Below are 17530 nucleotides of genomic sequence, written 5' to 3'. Positions count from 1 at the left end.
AGGGGCATTGATTGCGAAGCTGCCTATTTACCTGAAAGATCATAAGGTTGATCAAGTCAAGAAGTTTGACTCTGCTTCAGGTAAAGTTCACTGTCTAACTCTGTTAAGTTTCTATTCTGAGATTCTTATTACATGATGTTGTTGGATATAGTGTCTAAGTCCATAACTTTATTTGGTATGTACTTGACCCGACCCGGCATGGTCCATTTGGGTTGCATGGCATTGCAATACTTGGATAGACTAAATGAGAGAATAAGGCACTTATGATTATTAATATATTATAAGTTCTAATATATTAATAATAGTATTATTTAATTAGTATTGATCAAGTATTAATCTAGGATTAATTTGGTGATCAAAGTGAGACTAATTAAATATATAGGGTTGATTATGACAATCATCAATTCTTTTATGGTGGATTAATGATCCATAGTTTATGGGTTATGGATGTAACCAAATGGAGCTCCATGGATGGTCCATGGGAGTTACAAATCCATGGGTCATGGGAAATCAAGAGTCATGACAATTAAGGGCATTCATGTGTAAACCCTAATTGTGACAACACTATAAAAGGAACCCTATAGCTAGCAAAAAGTGGAGCTAGTGGACATAGTGTTACTAGAGAGGGCATAACCAATTTTGAGTGCTAGAAGTATTCTCTCAAGTTATTCCAAGTCTTGTGGTGTTGTGTGAAGCATTTGAGGCACAACATTTGGGGTGCTAGGCTCACAAAGTCTTGAAGGAATCCAAGCAACAACAAGGTATGTATTTCTACTAGTTTTATGTTTTATGTAATCCTCATGCCATGCTAGTTAGGAAATAACCTTGAAAAAGTAATTTGCATGTATATAGAGAAAACATAGATTCAAGGTTATTAGGGTTGCATGTACACTTAGGAAGTGTTAGAATGCTCAAAACCCATCAGTGGTATCAGAGCCAGGTTGTTTTCTGTATACTTGATGCAAAACTGCTTAAAAATCGAAAATAATGCACTCGGCGAGTAGGAGCGTGCTGGGCAGTTTTTTTTCGAGTTTTGTTGCTGGAAATGGATTAAGATCATTATCCCAATCTGTTTTGGACTTGTAAAATCTGTTTTTCAAAATGATAATGATTATGTTAACCCATTTTACATGGCTTTTATCAATTTTCAAGTATTGTATATAGTTATATGATTTCTTGAAATTGCTTAATATGAATTTGTGTTCTTATGAGTTTTTAGAAGATCATAGGAATTATGTGTAACCACCATGTGTGTTTAATTCATGATCTTAATGGCTATGATGGTGTCCATAACTTGTCCTCAAGTTATGGATAACCAAAAGTCACTTCTTTTAATTATGATTAAAGAACTAAAGAGGTTTCATAAAATGAAGAGTCTTCATTTTTATGAACCATTAAAACTCATAAGTTACAAATTGAAGAGACTTGGAATAGTTTCAAATCTTGCCCTCAAGTTTTGGAATTTGAAAAGTCTTATACTTTAATACTTTAATTCCAAATTAAACCTTAGATTTTTAAAAAGGTTTAAAAATCAACACTTATACTATTATTATAATTTTATTATATAGATATGTATAAGAATATGTCATTCTTACCGTTAGTAGGCCTCATTCACGAAGCCGGTCTATAAGGGGGGTATAAGGTTGTTGCCTATAAAATGGTGACTTAATGGGTGTCCACTCTCACCCACCGCTTCCTTGATCGGTGGAGGGTCGTTAGCCGAACGGATAGGATACGACTTTAAATACTTGTTAAAAGTATAATGAATTATAAAGTAACTATACATTATAAATTCTCAATCTTAGTTACTTTAGGAAAATGTGAAATTGGTGCTAGCCCATAAAATTACACTTTGTACCTTATCAAGTCGTTAGTGGAGCGTGTGTGGTTAACCGGCACACTAACATGGACTAGTAAGAGTGGCAAAGGGTAACTTGACTTTATTATAGATCGGTGGAGCGTGTGTGGTTAACCGGCACATCGATTAGGTAATATTGTTGAGGGTACCAAGTCAATTTGTATGGTTATTCACACCTTGTTTGTGATCCTCGGCATCCCAGTCACAAACTTGAGAGGGCACAATCGAGATTCAAACATGCCATTGAAAAGTTCAATGTATCTCAAAAGATCTAGGAGTTTCAAAACCAATAAAACCTAATAATAAAATATTTCGTTCTTATGGTGGAAATTGGTAAATCGTCATTTACCTACCTTCAAATATTTTATAGTATGGATTACGGCATCCCTCTTCCAACTATAAATAGTTTGTTGGATCCTAGCCTTAATATTTCATTTGGGTGAATTATTAAGGATTCCTAATCTAATGAAACTTGTCTTTCTTTCCTTTCAGATGTCTTCCAACAATGCTTCTGGCTCAAACCCAACAGGCTCTTTTTCCCTTATGAACTTGTGTGGTAAGGTCATCTTTGATGGATCCAATTTCAATGAGTGGATCAGAAACATCAGAATGATTACCCGCTACGAGGACAAAGAATATGTCCTCGATAGGGAGCTTAAGGTTGTGAATGAAGCCACTGCTACTCCTGAAGAGTTTGCGGAGTTTGTTGCACATGAAAAGGATGCTACTAAAGTAGCATGCATCATGATGGCCACCATGACTCCTGAACTTCAAAAATCCTATGAAGATTTCTACCCCTATGAGATGCACCTGGATCTGATGGAAAGGTACCATCAGAGCGCGCGTCAGGAGAGGTATGAAATCATCTCCTCCATGATAACCGCAAGGATGAAGGATGGTGAACCCATCACCGGTCACTTGCAGAAGATGCAAAGCTTCGTTGACCGGTTGCTGAAGCTAAATGTTGACTTTCCTGAGGAAATGGCGATTGACATCATTCTCCATTCCTTACCTCCAAGTTATGATCAGTTTCGTATGACTTATCATATGAACAAGGAGGAAGTCACACTTAGCAAACTTCAAGGACTCTTAAGGACAGCTGAAAATGGCCTTAAGGGTAAAGCGGTTGCTACTTCTACTCCTTCAACAGCCCCTGTTCTGGCTATTGGGCAGGGAAAGGGTAAGAAAAGGAAAAACCCTTCGAAGGGTACCAAGGGTAAGACTCTTGATGGTTTCTCTTCAAGTGGGACAAAGAAAGATCCCATTACTCCTTCTTCAAACCCAAAGGAAGCACAATGCTTCTATTGCCAGGATAAGGGACACTTCAAGCGAAGCTGCCCCAAATATCTGCAAGATCTAAAGGATGGGAAGGTTAAACCCACCCATGCAGGTATTTACACAATATTGTCTAACAACTCATCTAATGCTAATTCTTGGGTGCTTGATACAGGGTGTGGTATTCACATTTGTACTGATTTGCAGGCACTAAGAAGAAGTGAGCAAGTGGAGCACAGGAAGATAAACTTAGTCATGGGCAACAGGAAAGCATCACCTGTTACCAAGATAGGAGTTTATTCTTTATTGCTTAATAATGGGTTAATGTTAGATTTGAATAAGTGTTGTTACTCGCCCGAAATGGCGAGAAATATTATTTCCTTTCATGGCTTGTACAAACAAGGTTTTACATTTTCATTTGATAATAAAAATGGTGCTATTAATGTTTATTACAATGATGTATTTTACTTTAAAGCATTACCTTGTGATGGTGTATATGAAGCCGTGAATGTTGTAGACAATCTAGGAAATAATGTGTTGTATATTGATTCTTCAGATAGCTTGGATAAAGCATCCTTGTGGCATTGTCGTCTTGGACATGTTAACAAGAAGCGCATAGGCCAAATCCAAAAGGTTGGAGTCTTGGAATCATTTGACCTCAAGTCAGATGATAGTTGCGAGTCTTGTTTACTTGGAAAAATGACAAAGTCACCCTTCACAGGTACTTGTGATAGGGGTGAAGGTTTGTTGGACCTTGTACACACGGATGTGTGTGGGCCCTTCAGAGTTGCTACAAGGGATGCTAATCGCTATTATGTGACTTTTACTGATGATTACAGTAGATATGGATATATTTACTTAATCAAGCATAAGTCAGAAACCTTTGAAAAGTTCAAAGAGTTTAAGCAGGAAGTTGAGAATCAATTGGGCAGGAACATCAAGATGCTCCGATCCGATCGAGGAGGAGAGTATCTTAGCATTGAGTTCCTTGACTATCTTAAGGAATGTGGGATTGTCTCACAATTGACACCTCCCAGAACACCACAGTTGAATGGTGTAGCTGAGAGGCGCAATCGAACCTTGTTGGATATGGTTCGTTCCATGATGAGTCGAGCTTCATTACCAATCTCTTTCTGGGGGTATGCCTTAGAGACTGCCGCCCATATCCTTAATCTAGTCCCTACTAAAAAGGTTGCCAAAACACCTCACGAGATGTGGACTGGGAAAGTTCCCAATTTGGACCACATCAAGATTTGGGGTTGTGAAGCTTTCGTGAGGCGTGAGACTCATGATAAGCTTGAACCTCGAAGTGAGAGGTGTTTTTTCATCGGCTACCCACAGAGATCCTTTGGTTACCTCTTCTACAGACCTAGTGATAATGTGGTTTTTGTAGCAAGAAGAGGAGTCTTTCGTGAGAGAGAATTCATAAGCCAAGGGGACAGTGGGAGGCAAATTGACCTTGAAGAGCTTCAAGAGTCAAGTGGTGAAGGAACCTCTAATGCTATCGACCAACCTGAGGAGGAAACTCCTGTTGATCCGATAGATGAGTCTGTACCTCCAAGACGTTCCACTAGGGTGAGGAACACACCTGATTTTTATTATGGTTATCACATCACCACTGAAGGTGATACATTTATTAGTGATAGTACACTAATAGATTTGGATGAACCTAATAATTACAGGGAAGCCATGGCAGGCCCTGAGTCTGCTAAATGGAAGGAGGCTATGGACAGCGAGATTCAGTCCATGTATGACAATCAAGTTTGGAACTTGGTTAACAATGTACCAGGTCGTAAGACAGTTGGGTGCAAATGGATCTTCAAGAAGAAGACCGACATGGATGGGAAGGTACACACTTATAAAGCGCGACTGGTTGCGAAGGGCTTTACTCAAACTCCGGGAGTTGACTATGATGAGACCTTCTCACCAGTAGCTAAAATTAATTCTATTAGAGTATTGTTAGCCATAGCTGCATTTCATGATTATGAAATATGGCAAATGGATGTCAAAACCGCTTTCCTTAATGGAAAGTTGGCTGAGGATGTTTACATGGCTCAACCAGAGGGTTTTGTCGATACAAGATACCCTAATAGAGTGTGTAAGCTTGATAAATCCATTTATGGATTGAAACAAGCATCTCGCAGATGGAATCTTTGCTTTGATGAGAAAGTCATAGAGTTTGGCTTTTCTAGGAGTGAGGATGAGTCTTGTGTGTATGTCAGGGCTAGTGGGAGCATAGTTAGCTTCTTGGTGTTGTATGTGGGTGACATACTTCTCATAGGAAACGACGTCCCAACCTTGCAGGAGGTTAAGTCCTGGCTTGGGAAGTGTTTCGCTATGAAGGACCTTGGGGAAGCTGTCTATATCCTAGGGATAAGGATATTGAGAGATAGGAGTAAGAGACTAATTGGACTTAGTCAAAGTACTTATGTGGATAAGGTACTGAAGAGGTTCAGTATGCAAGATTCCAAGAAAGGAGAATTACCAATCCAGAGTAATGCCAAGCTGAGTAAGACTCAGAGTCCGAGTACAGAGGCTGAGATAGCTGAAATGAGTCATATACCATATGCTTCCGCTGTGGGCTCGATCATGTATGCTATGACTTGTACTCGCCCTGATGTGGCCTTTGCTTTGAGCATGGTCAGTAGATATCAAGGGAACCCTGGCAAGGCACACTGGACAGCGGTAAAGAACATTCTCAAGTATCTGCGGAGGACTAAGGATTGGGTCCTTACCCTCGGGGGCAGTGATGACTTGAGAGTGGAAGGATATAGCGATGCTAGCTTTCAGACTGATAGGGATAATTTCCGCTCTCAGTCAGGTTGGGTCTTTATCCTAAATGGAGGGGCAATTACTTGGAAAAGTTCCAAGCAGGAGACAGTAGCTGATTCTACTTGTGAATCAGAGTACATAGCAGCAAGTGAAGCAGCTAAGGAGGCGATATGGCTAAAGAACTTCATCGGAGACCTTGGAGTTGTACCAGCTATAAAAGAGCCAATGGAAATTTTCTGTGACAGCGAAAGTGCGGTTGCTTTGGCTAAGGAACCAAGAGATCACGGGAGATCTAGGCACATTGACAGAAAATACCATTTCATAAGACATCGAATAGAAGAAGGACTCCTCGTGGCTAAGAGGGTATCATCAGATGAGAACCCGGCAGATCCCCTCACGAAGGGACTGAGCAGGGTTAAGCATTTACAGCATGCGAGGCGCATTGGGCTAAAGGATGATATTAGTTTCAATAATTAGATTCCTGAAACTTGTAAAATGTAATTGACATTTGATGATAAATAAAAGTTGTTATTTATTTATGAGTAAGGTGTTACTATCTTATGTTGATTGTTTACTATGTTTCAATTTTGCATGTTTTTACTTCCAGAATAATTATGTTATTATTCAAACCATCCACAGTCAGTCAAACTTTGGAAGTAAGTATTGATTTAAGACTGTCATGAATTTGGCTTGTATGATTTGTCTAAAAGTGCTTTGGACAATGCAATGGTTGCTACAACATTCATGAGTACTCATAAGGGCTGAGTATTGGATCCAACCCACGCTCACTTGCATCACTTCATGGAATTTATCTCGAGTGATCGTGAGACGGTAATATCATATAAATCTTCAAACCTAGAGATATGAGTTGTTGACTATGAGTTGGTTATTCATTGATTGCACGAAAACGCATTGGTAACTCGATGTCATAAAACGTGCCTTTGTGAGTAATTCAACAAGTAGTTAGTACAAGCATATCAGTCGAAGTTTATCTGTTCCTTCTAGAAATAGAAGCGATATCTGGGCCCCTCGATGATTTGGTTTTGACCTATGTACCGGGCCCGGTCAGAACCTAATTGATGTGTTCAATTTAGTTCTATGTCGAAACAAATCAGAGATCGAGAAACAAATGCTGGACAATAAGTAAGACCATGTTCCATGTGTTTGTCCGGCTGATATCATGAGAACAGAGGATTATATGATCACTTATCTTAAATGGCGTATCATCATCATCTCAGTTCCGAGAGACTTTGAAAGAGCTACGATTGCTAGTCGGATTTTGAAGTCATATTCGCAAATATAGTTATTAGACTTATCCAAGTGGGAGACTGTTGGATATAGTGTCTAAGTCCATAACTTTATTTGGTATGTACTTGACCCGACCCGGCATGGTCCATTTGGGTTGCATGGCATTGCAATACTTGGATAGACTAAATGAGAGAATAAGGCACTTATGATTATTAATATATTATAAGTTCTAATATATTAATAATAGTATTATTTAATTAGTATTGATCAAGTATTAATCTAGGATTAATTTGGTGATCAAAGTGAGACTAATTAAATATATAGGGTTGATTATGACAATCATCAATTCTTTTATGGTGGATTAATGATCCATAGTTTATGGGTTATGGATGTAACCAAATGGAGCTCCATGGATGGTCCATGGGAGTTACAAATCCATGGGTCATGGGAAATCAAGAGTCATGACAATTAAGGGCATTCATGTGTAAACCCTAATTGTGACAACACTATAAAAGGAACCCTATAGCTAGCAAAAAGTGGAGCTAGTGGACATAGTGTTACTAGAGAGGGCATAACCAATTTTGAGTGCTAGAAGTATTCTCTCAAGTTATTCCAAGTCTTGTGGTGTTGTGTGAAGCATTTGAGGCACAACATTTGGGGTGCTAGGCTCACAAAGTCTTGAAGGAATCCAAGCAACAACAAGGTATGTATTTCTACTAGTTTTATGTTTTATGTAATCCTCATGCCATGCTAGTTAGGAAATAACCTTGAAAAAGTAATTTGCATGTATATAGAGAAAACATAGATTCAAGGTTATTAGGGTTGCATGTACACTTAGGAAGTGTTAGAATGCTCAAAACCCATCAGATGTGACTTGGTCACATGTTGATGTTTTAAGAATTAAAGAAAAGTGAAGAAACTTAAAGGAAGTATATGCTGATTCTGATCGCGAAGATGGTTTTTGATCGCATGGTTTGGTGATCATAATTTTGAGCTGTTGCTTAGGAGTTATGATATATTGCTTAGGAATAGATAACAACAAGTTTTTCATATGCATTTGCATTTTAAGGATAAGTTTTTCCGGAAGTTTTAAAATAAAAAAAAACAGTTTTGATTTATTTATTTTAAGTATCCTTACAATGTCATTTGTGAAAAATTGTTGTTTATATGTTTCCATTGATAGCAATATTGGAAAATGGATTTGATTCTTTCATTTGTGGTAGTGTCTAAATTTACCAAATAAGGAAAGTTTCTCATCACCCAAGTTTCAATTGAACCGAAACTTGGAATCATGCAAGTTGTATAGTATGATGAATGAGAACTTTCAGCTTTTGAAAATTAAGACTAATTCGTTGTTCACATGTATATGTGAGTCAAGTAAATGACTAAAGGGATCGAGTACACATTCTTGTGCACTGGTCAAGTCCACCACAAAGATCGATAAGACTATTCGTCATGATTTACTAAAGTTTAGTAAATATGGTTATACTTATAGGCTTAAGTGTAATTCTGAAGCATTGGAAAAGTCTCGATGTATGGCAGAACGAATGAGAAGAATCAAATTAGGCAGAAAGATAAAAGTTTCTCAAATCTGAAAAGATGGGAGAGTACTTTAGTATCATGTTTTGTGATCATCTTAATGATTTAAGAACCACATCACAATTGGTCTTCTAAGGACATCTTAGTGCATTCTTATGACTAAGAAGAGGAGTCATGAATTGTTGAAATGGTTAAATCAAGAAGATGAGTCATACTTCGTTTCAAAACAAGTCTTAGAGTCATACTCCAAGACTATAAGTTGAGTGACATATCTTAAAGAAAGGTTTATAACACTTGTCAAATGTAAGAGTAAAAGTGTCCTACTCTTGTACATTTGATGTTGGTAAGTTGTGATGTTTTGGATTAAACAAAGACCAACTAAGGCCAATTGTGTGAAGTGTTTGTCGTGATAAAGAATCCGCACTATCCCTTGAATATTTGACAAGAGATTCTTATATGTCAAGAGGACAGTGGGAGTCTTAAAGGTCTTGAAAGTCTCAAGAACTAATCAAGAGTAAAACATGAGGTTCTTCACTAGCACACGACTTGAGGTTTATAACATATCCTGTTGACATACTTCTATTTCTGTGCCCATTCCAGTTAAAGTTGGTTTTGCATATGAGTTCTTAGAGTTCTCAATTGGTTGCATAACAACTTGGAAGCAATGGCAGGCTCTTGTACTGCCAGGTGGCAAGAAATTAAGATTTAGTTCAGTCCATATGAGTTTTGATTTGTCACTAACCTTGTCTTGTGATTATGGTTTTGACAGATTCACATGGATAAGAACACATACACCATAAAATCTAAGGGTCATAAGGTTTCTCTCCGATTCATGAAAATGATGGTGAGGAAACACTTCCACCAAGTAGATTTGAAGCAGATGGCAAAAGGTCTAAACAATTGAGACTATGATTACGTCATCCCTTTTCATAGTTCTGAAATTGTTTAGACACACATGCATGCTATCTAAGGAAAGGTGTATGATTTTGATAAAGTTTTATCAAAGCATCTCGTATCAGAAATCTAAACTTTGGTAAGAAAGTCAATAAAGTATTGATTTCTAGAAGTCTAGCTGATTTTTGAGTACATGTCAAAGCTAGTGGGAGCATAAGTGTTATGCTAATAATCATCATGTTAGTGGGAGCATGATAATTATTGTTAGTGTTGCAAGTTAGCAATGTTAATTATAGAAAATAAAAGTTTCAATTCGTGAGGCTGCGGGGATTGAAAAAGTTGTTTTGCTATAATTAAGGGAGAGGATATACTTCATTTCAGTTCTAAAGGCTTAGATTGAGACCTTAATCATCTTTAGTCAAGAATATATATATATATATATATGAATTTCATGTTGGATTGGTTCAACTTAAGGAAATTCTATATATTGTGTTCTCAAAATTCGATTATGATTACGGCATCCCTCTTCATAGTCAAATTTTGAAAACATGGCAAATAAAAATATTGTAGCAAAAGACTGGTCTAGAATCATGTCTTTATGTGAGACATCATGAATCGTGTACCATTTGCTTTGGGTACAGGATCGATTGTGTGTGCTATAATATTTGTCATTTCTAAATTTTTCCAAATGCCCAGAGGCATTAAGAAGGGAAAAGGTCTAGAATTAGATATGACTAAAATGATTAAGCAATTGTCGAGGACAATCTGAGGTTTACCAAAGATTGGTTGCTCAGGGACAGTTGGAAGTATAGTGCTAATTTTGGAAGGACCATATTGACATATTCTGAAAAGAGGCATCTCTTGTTCAGAATTGATAGTCAAAATGAGAATATGGAGTTGTCTCCATAGGTGGAAGTTATCTGTGTAAGATTAGAAAACTTAATGCAAGAAGCATGTCCAAAGCAATATACTTTGAATATGAGACTTAGTTTCCATGGAGTTGATCTCCATTGGAATACCTTATAATGACTATTGACAAGTCTTTGTGACTTTGTACATATTCATTACAGGAGGGTCAGTGCATATAAGTTTAAAATCTAAACAGATTTTGATAAATGATAGGAATTTGAAATTCTCACATTTTTCGATAAGGATTTGGGAGTGTGAAATTAGAATCATTGAAATTATGTTCAATTGGTTTATTTCACAAAGTAAGGATCATAGACAAACATAGAGTGCATACTTGGTGTATGGCAAAGCTATTGTTTAGAAAAACATAGTGTACATGCTTGGAGAATGGGACAACTAGTGTTTTTAATTCAGGTATAAAGTTGATAAAACCGAAACAATGAAATAATGAGTAATCAGTATGGTGATAAATAAAAGTGGTCTATTTATATTCATAGGGTTTGATACCATATTTGATTCATTTATTCGTGTGTTTCATTTTGCATGTTTTGACTTCCAGAATAAACTAGGTCATTCTTCCTGAATGACTAAGTTATTCAAACTATCCACAGTCGGTCATATGTTGGAAGTAGATATGAATCAAGACTGTCATGGGTTGGCTTGTAGAGGTCTAAGATGTTGGACAAAGCGGTGCTACAACACTCATGAGTGCTCATAAGTTCTGAGTATTGGATTCAACCCACGCTCATTTGAATCACTTCATGGATTTTATCACGAGTGATCATGAGACGATAATATCTTATATTCTTAAAACCTAGAGATATGAGTTGTTACTATGAGTTGGTTATACATTGATTGCACGAAAACGCATTGGTAACTCGATGTTATAAAACGTGCCTTTGTGTATGATTCAACAAGTAGTAGAACAAGCCATATGAGTCGAAGTTTATCCATTCCTTTTACCTTCGGGATAAAAGCGATATATGTGGGCCCCTCGATGATTTAGCGATGACACATGTGAGTGTTTGGCCAAGCCAGGACTGATTTGATTTGTTCAATCAGTCAGTCATCATAAATCGGAAATCGGGAAACAACAAATGGACAGAGAGAATGATTGATAATCCATGTCTCAGTCCATATGATATCTAGAATGGAGGAATATATGATCCCTTATCTAATGGACAAGTCATTGACAAAGGTCAGAGTTCATCGGCAAGGTCAGAGTTCGACAAAAGCTTTTGAGAGCTACGATTGCTAGTCGGGGTTTGAAGTCATACTCAATAATAGTTTTAGACTTATCCAAGTGGGAGACTGTTGGATTAATGTCTAAGTCCATAACTATAATTGGTAAGACTTGACCCGACCCGGCATGGTCCATTTGGGTTGCATGGCATCGGGACATTTGGATTGACAAGATGAGGAAAAAGGATACTAGTGATTTATATTAATATATTATAAGTTCTAATATATTAATATATAATCATATTATTTAATTAGTATTGATCAAGAATTAATTTATAATTAATTAAGTGATCAAAAAAGGACTAATTAAATATGGACTCTTAGATATATATGTGTGATGGACCAAGTTCATTTAGGTTGGGCTAAGCTTTCATGGATAGTCCATGGAGTGTTTAACCCATGGATCATATGAAATGAAAGGTCATGGGTATTAGGGTTTAACCCTAATCTCCACACTATATAAAGAATTCCTTCGTTGGTGAAATTGGCACTAGTGTGTGTACACAAAAGGGCAAGGCCGATTTCACTAGAGAGAACCAAAGTATCCTTATTCTCAAGGTTATTCCAAGTGTTCATGGTGTTGTGTGAACCATTTGAGGTGTCACACTTGGGGCACTAGGCACTCAAGCTTCATGAAGACAAGTTACATAAAAAAAGGTATGTATTCTATCTATTTTATTACCCAAGTATATGATATTTGTATGCTAGTATAGGGTAATATCTTGGAAACTTCATATTTGCATGTATAATAGAGAAAACATAGATCCAAGGTATTTAGGGTTGTATGTGCACCATAGGATGTTGTAGTATACTAAAACCCAACACCTCCAGCCCTCCAAAACCCCTTCCATGAAACCCTAACCCTAGTTGAGCCTTGTATGCTAAAAGAAGGTGTCTTTGAGTGCTTTGGAGTATGCATGGTGCACCTTGGAGAAGAAGGAACTTCTTGGAGAAGTGTTGGTTTCATTGGAGCTTGTAGATCTGGACTTTGTTCACCTTGATCTATCTTCTATAGGTATAAAGTTTGAATCTTGATGATGCATTTGTTAGATCTTACTAGTTTTGGATGTTATGAGTTTTTGGTCATTTTAGTGCATAAAGTTTAGATCTTGAAAGTTTTTGAACTTGTTATGGATAAAGTTGGAACTTTATCCATCTAAACAACATTTTGATTCAGATCTGAAAGTTGGAGACTTGTACTTAATGTATTAAGTTGAAAAAGATGAACTTTTGGGTCCCTTTGAGACTTAAAGACTAGATCTTATTTTTTAGGACCATTCTAATGGATAAAGTTGGAAACTTTGTCCATTATAAAGCTATTATGAACTATAAAAATGTGATATTGGCCCTCCTATCCCTTCTATGCAAGAGTTGTGATGTCTTATTGGGTTAAGAACTTAGGGTTTTGGACATTACGCACTTTATAGCCATGCACAATCATAAAGTTGGAAACTTTATGACTTAGGACATCATTTTGGTCTTATATATGATTTTTTGGATGTAAGAACATAATAGAATAAGCTCTTAATGGAGTTTTGGGACTGGGTTGAGTACGATGGGCGTACCTGGTGGTACATTGCGCATACGCGGTCAGTGCCCTGCTATTGGTCAACATCAGAGTACGTTGGGCGTACTCTCTTGGTACGCAGGGCGTACTCCGATGGGAAGAAATATTGACTTTTGGACCTTGACCGTTGACTTTGACTTTGACCAGGGTTGACCAAGTTTGACCTAAGGGTATTTTGGGTTATCGGGTTAATTATTGATTAAGATTGTATTTATTGTTAGTTGGCGCGAGGTTATCCGGTTCGGCGGTCCAAACAGTTATTTGATTATCAGCGGATTGATGTGAGTCTTCCTCACTGTACTTACGGGTCGAAGGCACCAAGGCTGGTCCATTGGATTAGATATCATGATATGCGATAGTATGATGCTATGCTTAGTGGTCTGTAGATCTACCTAATTGTCTGCTGAGTAATTATATGTTTATCTGTATATGTGTACATATTTGGTTGGTGGTTGAGGCTTTACTGCTTTGTGCGTGAGCCAACAAACCAAGGGTATTTCAACCCGATGGTTGATTGGACTCGAGTTATGTATATATTGGCATTCCAATCTAAGGTATTCCATCCCGAGGATGACTGGACCATATGATTGATTGGGCATGGGGTATTCCAACCCGATGGTTGATTGGACCCGACATGATTGTTATGGTATATCGTGAGATTGGACTGCTTTGTGCGTCGGTCAATAGGTCGGGGGCATTCCAACCCGATGGTTAATTGGACCCGACATGTTTGGTATTCCAACCCGATGGTTGATTGGACCAAACATGCTTATGATACGAGGGTATTCCATCTCGTGGATGACTGGGCCCATCGTAGACATGCCTGGTATTCCAGCCCGAGGTTGATTGGGCCAGACATGAGTATTTGTGCATGTGATTTGTTTGTTATGTGTATATGGTGGTACTTTAGGGGAACTCGCTAAGCTTTGTGGTTAAAGTTCCAGTTTATTGTTTCAAGTACTTTAGATGGTTGTGGCAAGGCGAATGCGTGACCGTACACATCCTTGGTTTTACAACTGATTGGATCTAGGGAGACTCTGATTTTAAATCATGTTTTGGAAACAATGGTTTTGTAAACACTTTTATTAGTAAATGAGTTGTTTTGAAAGGTTTAAATTTGTTGAAATTTTTGGGATGTTACACTTTGGGGGAACTCACTAAGCGTTGACTTAAAGTTTTAGTTTATGGTTTCAGGTATTTCTGAGGATCATGGGAAGGTGAATGCGTGATCGTAAACAACTTCCGGTGTTATGTATTTGGGTCCTGGGGATAACTCTGATTTGAAATAATGCTTTTGAAACAATGACTATTTTGTAAACAATGTTGATGAATGATTGATTTTGAAATTTTTAAATTTATTGTGATTTTTGGAGTGGATTTTACAGAAACAGAACATTGAATTATTATGTCAGCCACTAGTTTTCTCATTGAAAACTGTGGAAAAGTTGCCTCCAAAATTAGCAAGTGGCAAATAGTTCAGGGGTTATTTCAGTAACTTATCATTTACTATTCATAGTTTGACTATGAATAGTAATATATATGTGAATGAAAGAATGGACGGTGAACTCTTTTGTTAGGCGCATTCAAAATTTGACTATGAATAGTATATGTGAAATTGAATAATTTGAAGGCGCAGATATAATTAATAGGCGCCTACAATTGGACGCCTACAATTTGGACGGCATTTTATTTTGCAATTGGTATTCTCTTTGGCTATAAATAGCCTGAGCCAGAGAAGTTTCATAACAACCAAAAAAATTATCCAAGTATATATAGAAAAGTATTACATATATATACTGATACACCACCGTGTATTTTAGCTCTCCCGCTCTATTTTGTAATCTCTTTCATAATCCCTGTAAACACTGCAAATTATAGTGAATTGTTTCTCGGCTTCCTCCGCCCGTGGTTTTTTCCCGATTTGGGTTTCCACGTAAATTCCTGTGTCTCTATTCTATTTATTTTATTCGTATTACGTTGTGATTATTACGCTTTGATAATTTTTGATCCCATTCCGCATTGAGCTAATATTATTTAAGTCAATTTGGATCCGTCGTATTTTACAACAATTGGTATCAGAGCATCCGGGTTGTGATATTAGCTCGTTGGGATCATTTTATCAAGTAATTAATCATGTCTTCGGTAAAATACGATATTCCACTACTGGATCGTAACACCCGATTTCCGTTGTGGCAAGTAAAGATGAGAGACATTCTCATTCAGATGGATTTACACAAGGCGCTCTTGGGTTTCAATAAGATGCCCGATACATGGACCGAAGAAGAAAAGGAGATGAAAGATCTGAAGGCTTTATCCCAAATTCGTTTGCACTTTTCAAACGATGTTTTGCAAGATGTTCTAAAAGAAACGTCAGCGGCTTCTTTATGGCTAAAGTTGGAACAACTGTTGATGACCAAGAGCTTACCAAACAAGTTGCATTTGAAGAAACGGTTGTTCAATCTCAAGATGATTGAAGGAGGCTCTTTAACTGAACATATATCCACATTTAAAGAGTTAGTAAATAACTTAGAGAATATGGATGTTCAGTATGAAGATGAAGACTTGGCTCTATTCTTACTATCGTCGTTGCCAGAATCCTATAGCCATTTTCGTGATACTATTATCTATAGCCGTGACACTCTAGTTTTAGATGAAGTCTATACAGCTTTGGATTCAAAAGAGAAGATGAAGCATATTACTGGTGGTGGTTCAAGTGATGCTAAAGCCGAAGGTTTGAATGCCAGAGGAAGAACAACAGAGAGAAGTAGAACTTCTCAATCTTCCAACAGAACCAGATCCAAGTCAAAAGGCAAACGAAAGTTTTGCAACTATTGTCACAAGAAGGGACATGTGCTTGAAGAATGCTTCAAGTTGAAGAACAAAGAAAAAGAGAAGACGGCAGCAAATGGTAAACAAGCTAGCACTTCGGGTGAAGCCGATCTAGCTGAGGTCGAAGGTATTGGAGAACTTTTGACAGTTTATTCAGATAAACTGGATTCCACTGGTGATTGGATACTCGACTCTGGTTGTACTTTTCATATGTGTCACAACAAAAGTTGGTTTTACACATTTGAAAACGTTAACCAGGGCTATGTGTTGATGGGTAACAATACTACATGTCCAGTTCTTGGACATGGTTCAGTCAGGATCCGTATGTTTGACGGAGTTATTCGAACCATGGGGGATGTTAGATATGTTCCTGACCTCAGAAGAAACTTGTTATCTCTCAGTTCCTTTGACAAAAAGGGATACGAGTTTGCTGGTAAAGGTGGAGTTCTCAGGGTATTCAAAGACGGTTCCGACAAACTGAGAGCCGAACGAAAAACCTCAGATCTTTACTTTCTTGACGGGAAAACAATTTCGAGTGATGCTGCTATTGTGTCAAAGTCTCTTTCTGATCCAGATCAGTCCCGTCTTTGGCACCTTCGACTCGGCCATATGAGTTTTCAAGGCATGTCAGAATTGAGTCGAAGAGGTTTACTTGGTCAACAAAAGATTGTTGATTTGGATTTCTGTGAAGACTGTGTATATGGCAAGGCAAAACGAGTAAGGTTTGCAAGTGGTATCCATACAACGAAAGGACCACTTGATTATGTTCACTCGGATTTGTGGGGACCGGCTCGAGTTGCTTCAAAAGGTGGAGCTATTTATATGTTCACTATTATTGATGATTTCTCCAGGAAGGTGTGGTCTTTCTTCTTAAAAAATAAAGGAGACGTTTTCTCTACCTTCAGAAATTCGAAAGTTCAGGTTGAAAAGCAATCAGGTCTGGTGGTAAAGTATCTTCGTACGGATAATGGACTTGAGTTTTGCTCAGAAGAGTTTAATGTCTATTGTCAAAAGGAAGGCATTACTCGACATCGCACAGTAGTCCATTCACCTCAACAAAATGGTGTAGCTGAAAGGATGAATCGCACCATTATGGAGAAGGTCCGGTGTATGCTTTCTAATTCCAAATTGCCAAAGTCTTTTTGGGCGGAGGCTGCTTCGACTGCTTGCTATGTTATCAACCGATCACCGTCACGAGCAATCGATAAGAAAACTCCGTTTGAATTATGGTCCGGTAAACCTGCAAATTATTCAGATTTAAAACCATTCGGATGTCCAGCGTATGCACGAGTTGACAATGGGAAGCTAGAACCAAGAGCAATCAAATGCGTTTTTCTTGGGTACAATCAAGGTGTAAAGGGTTACAAGTTATGGAGCTTTGATTTGAAGAAAATTAT

Source organism: Lactuca virosa, chromosome 2, assembly GCF_052849685.1.
Source record: "Lactuca virosa cultivar CGN04683 chromosome 2, Lactuca_virosa_CGN04683_v6, whole genome shotgun sequence".
NCBI lineage: Eukaryota > Viridiplantae > Streptophyta > Magnoliopsida > Asterales > Asteraceae > Lactuca > Lactuca virosa.
The sequence above is the reverse complement of the archived record's forward strand: the minus strand, read 5'-3'. Positions refer to the sequence as shown.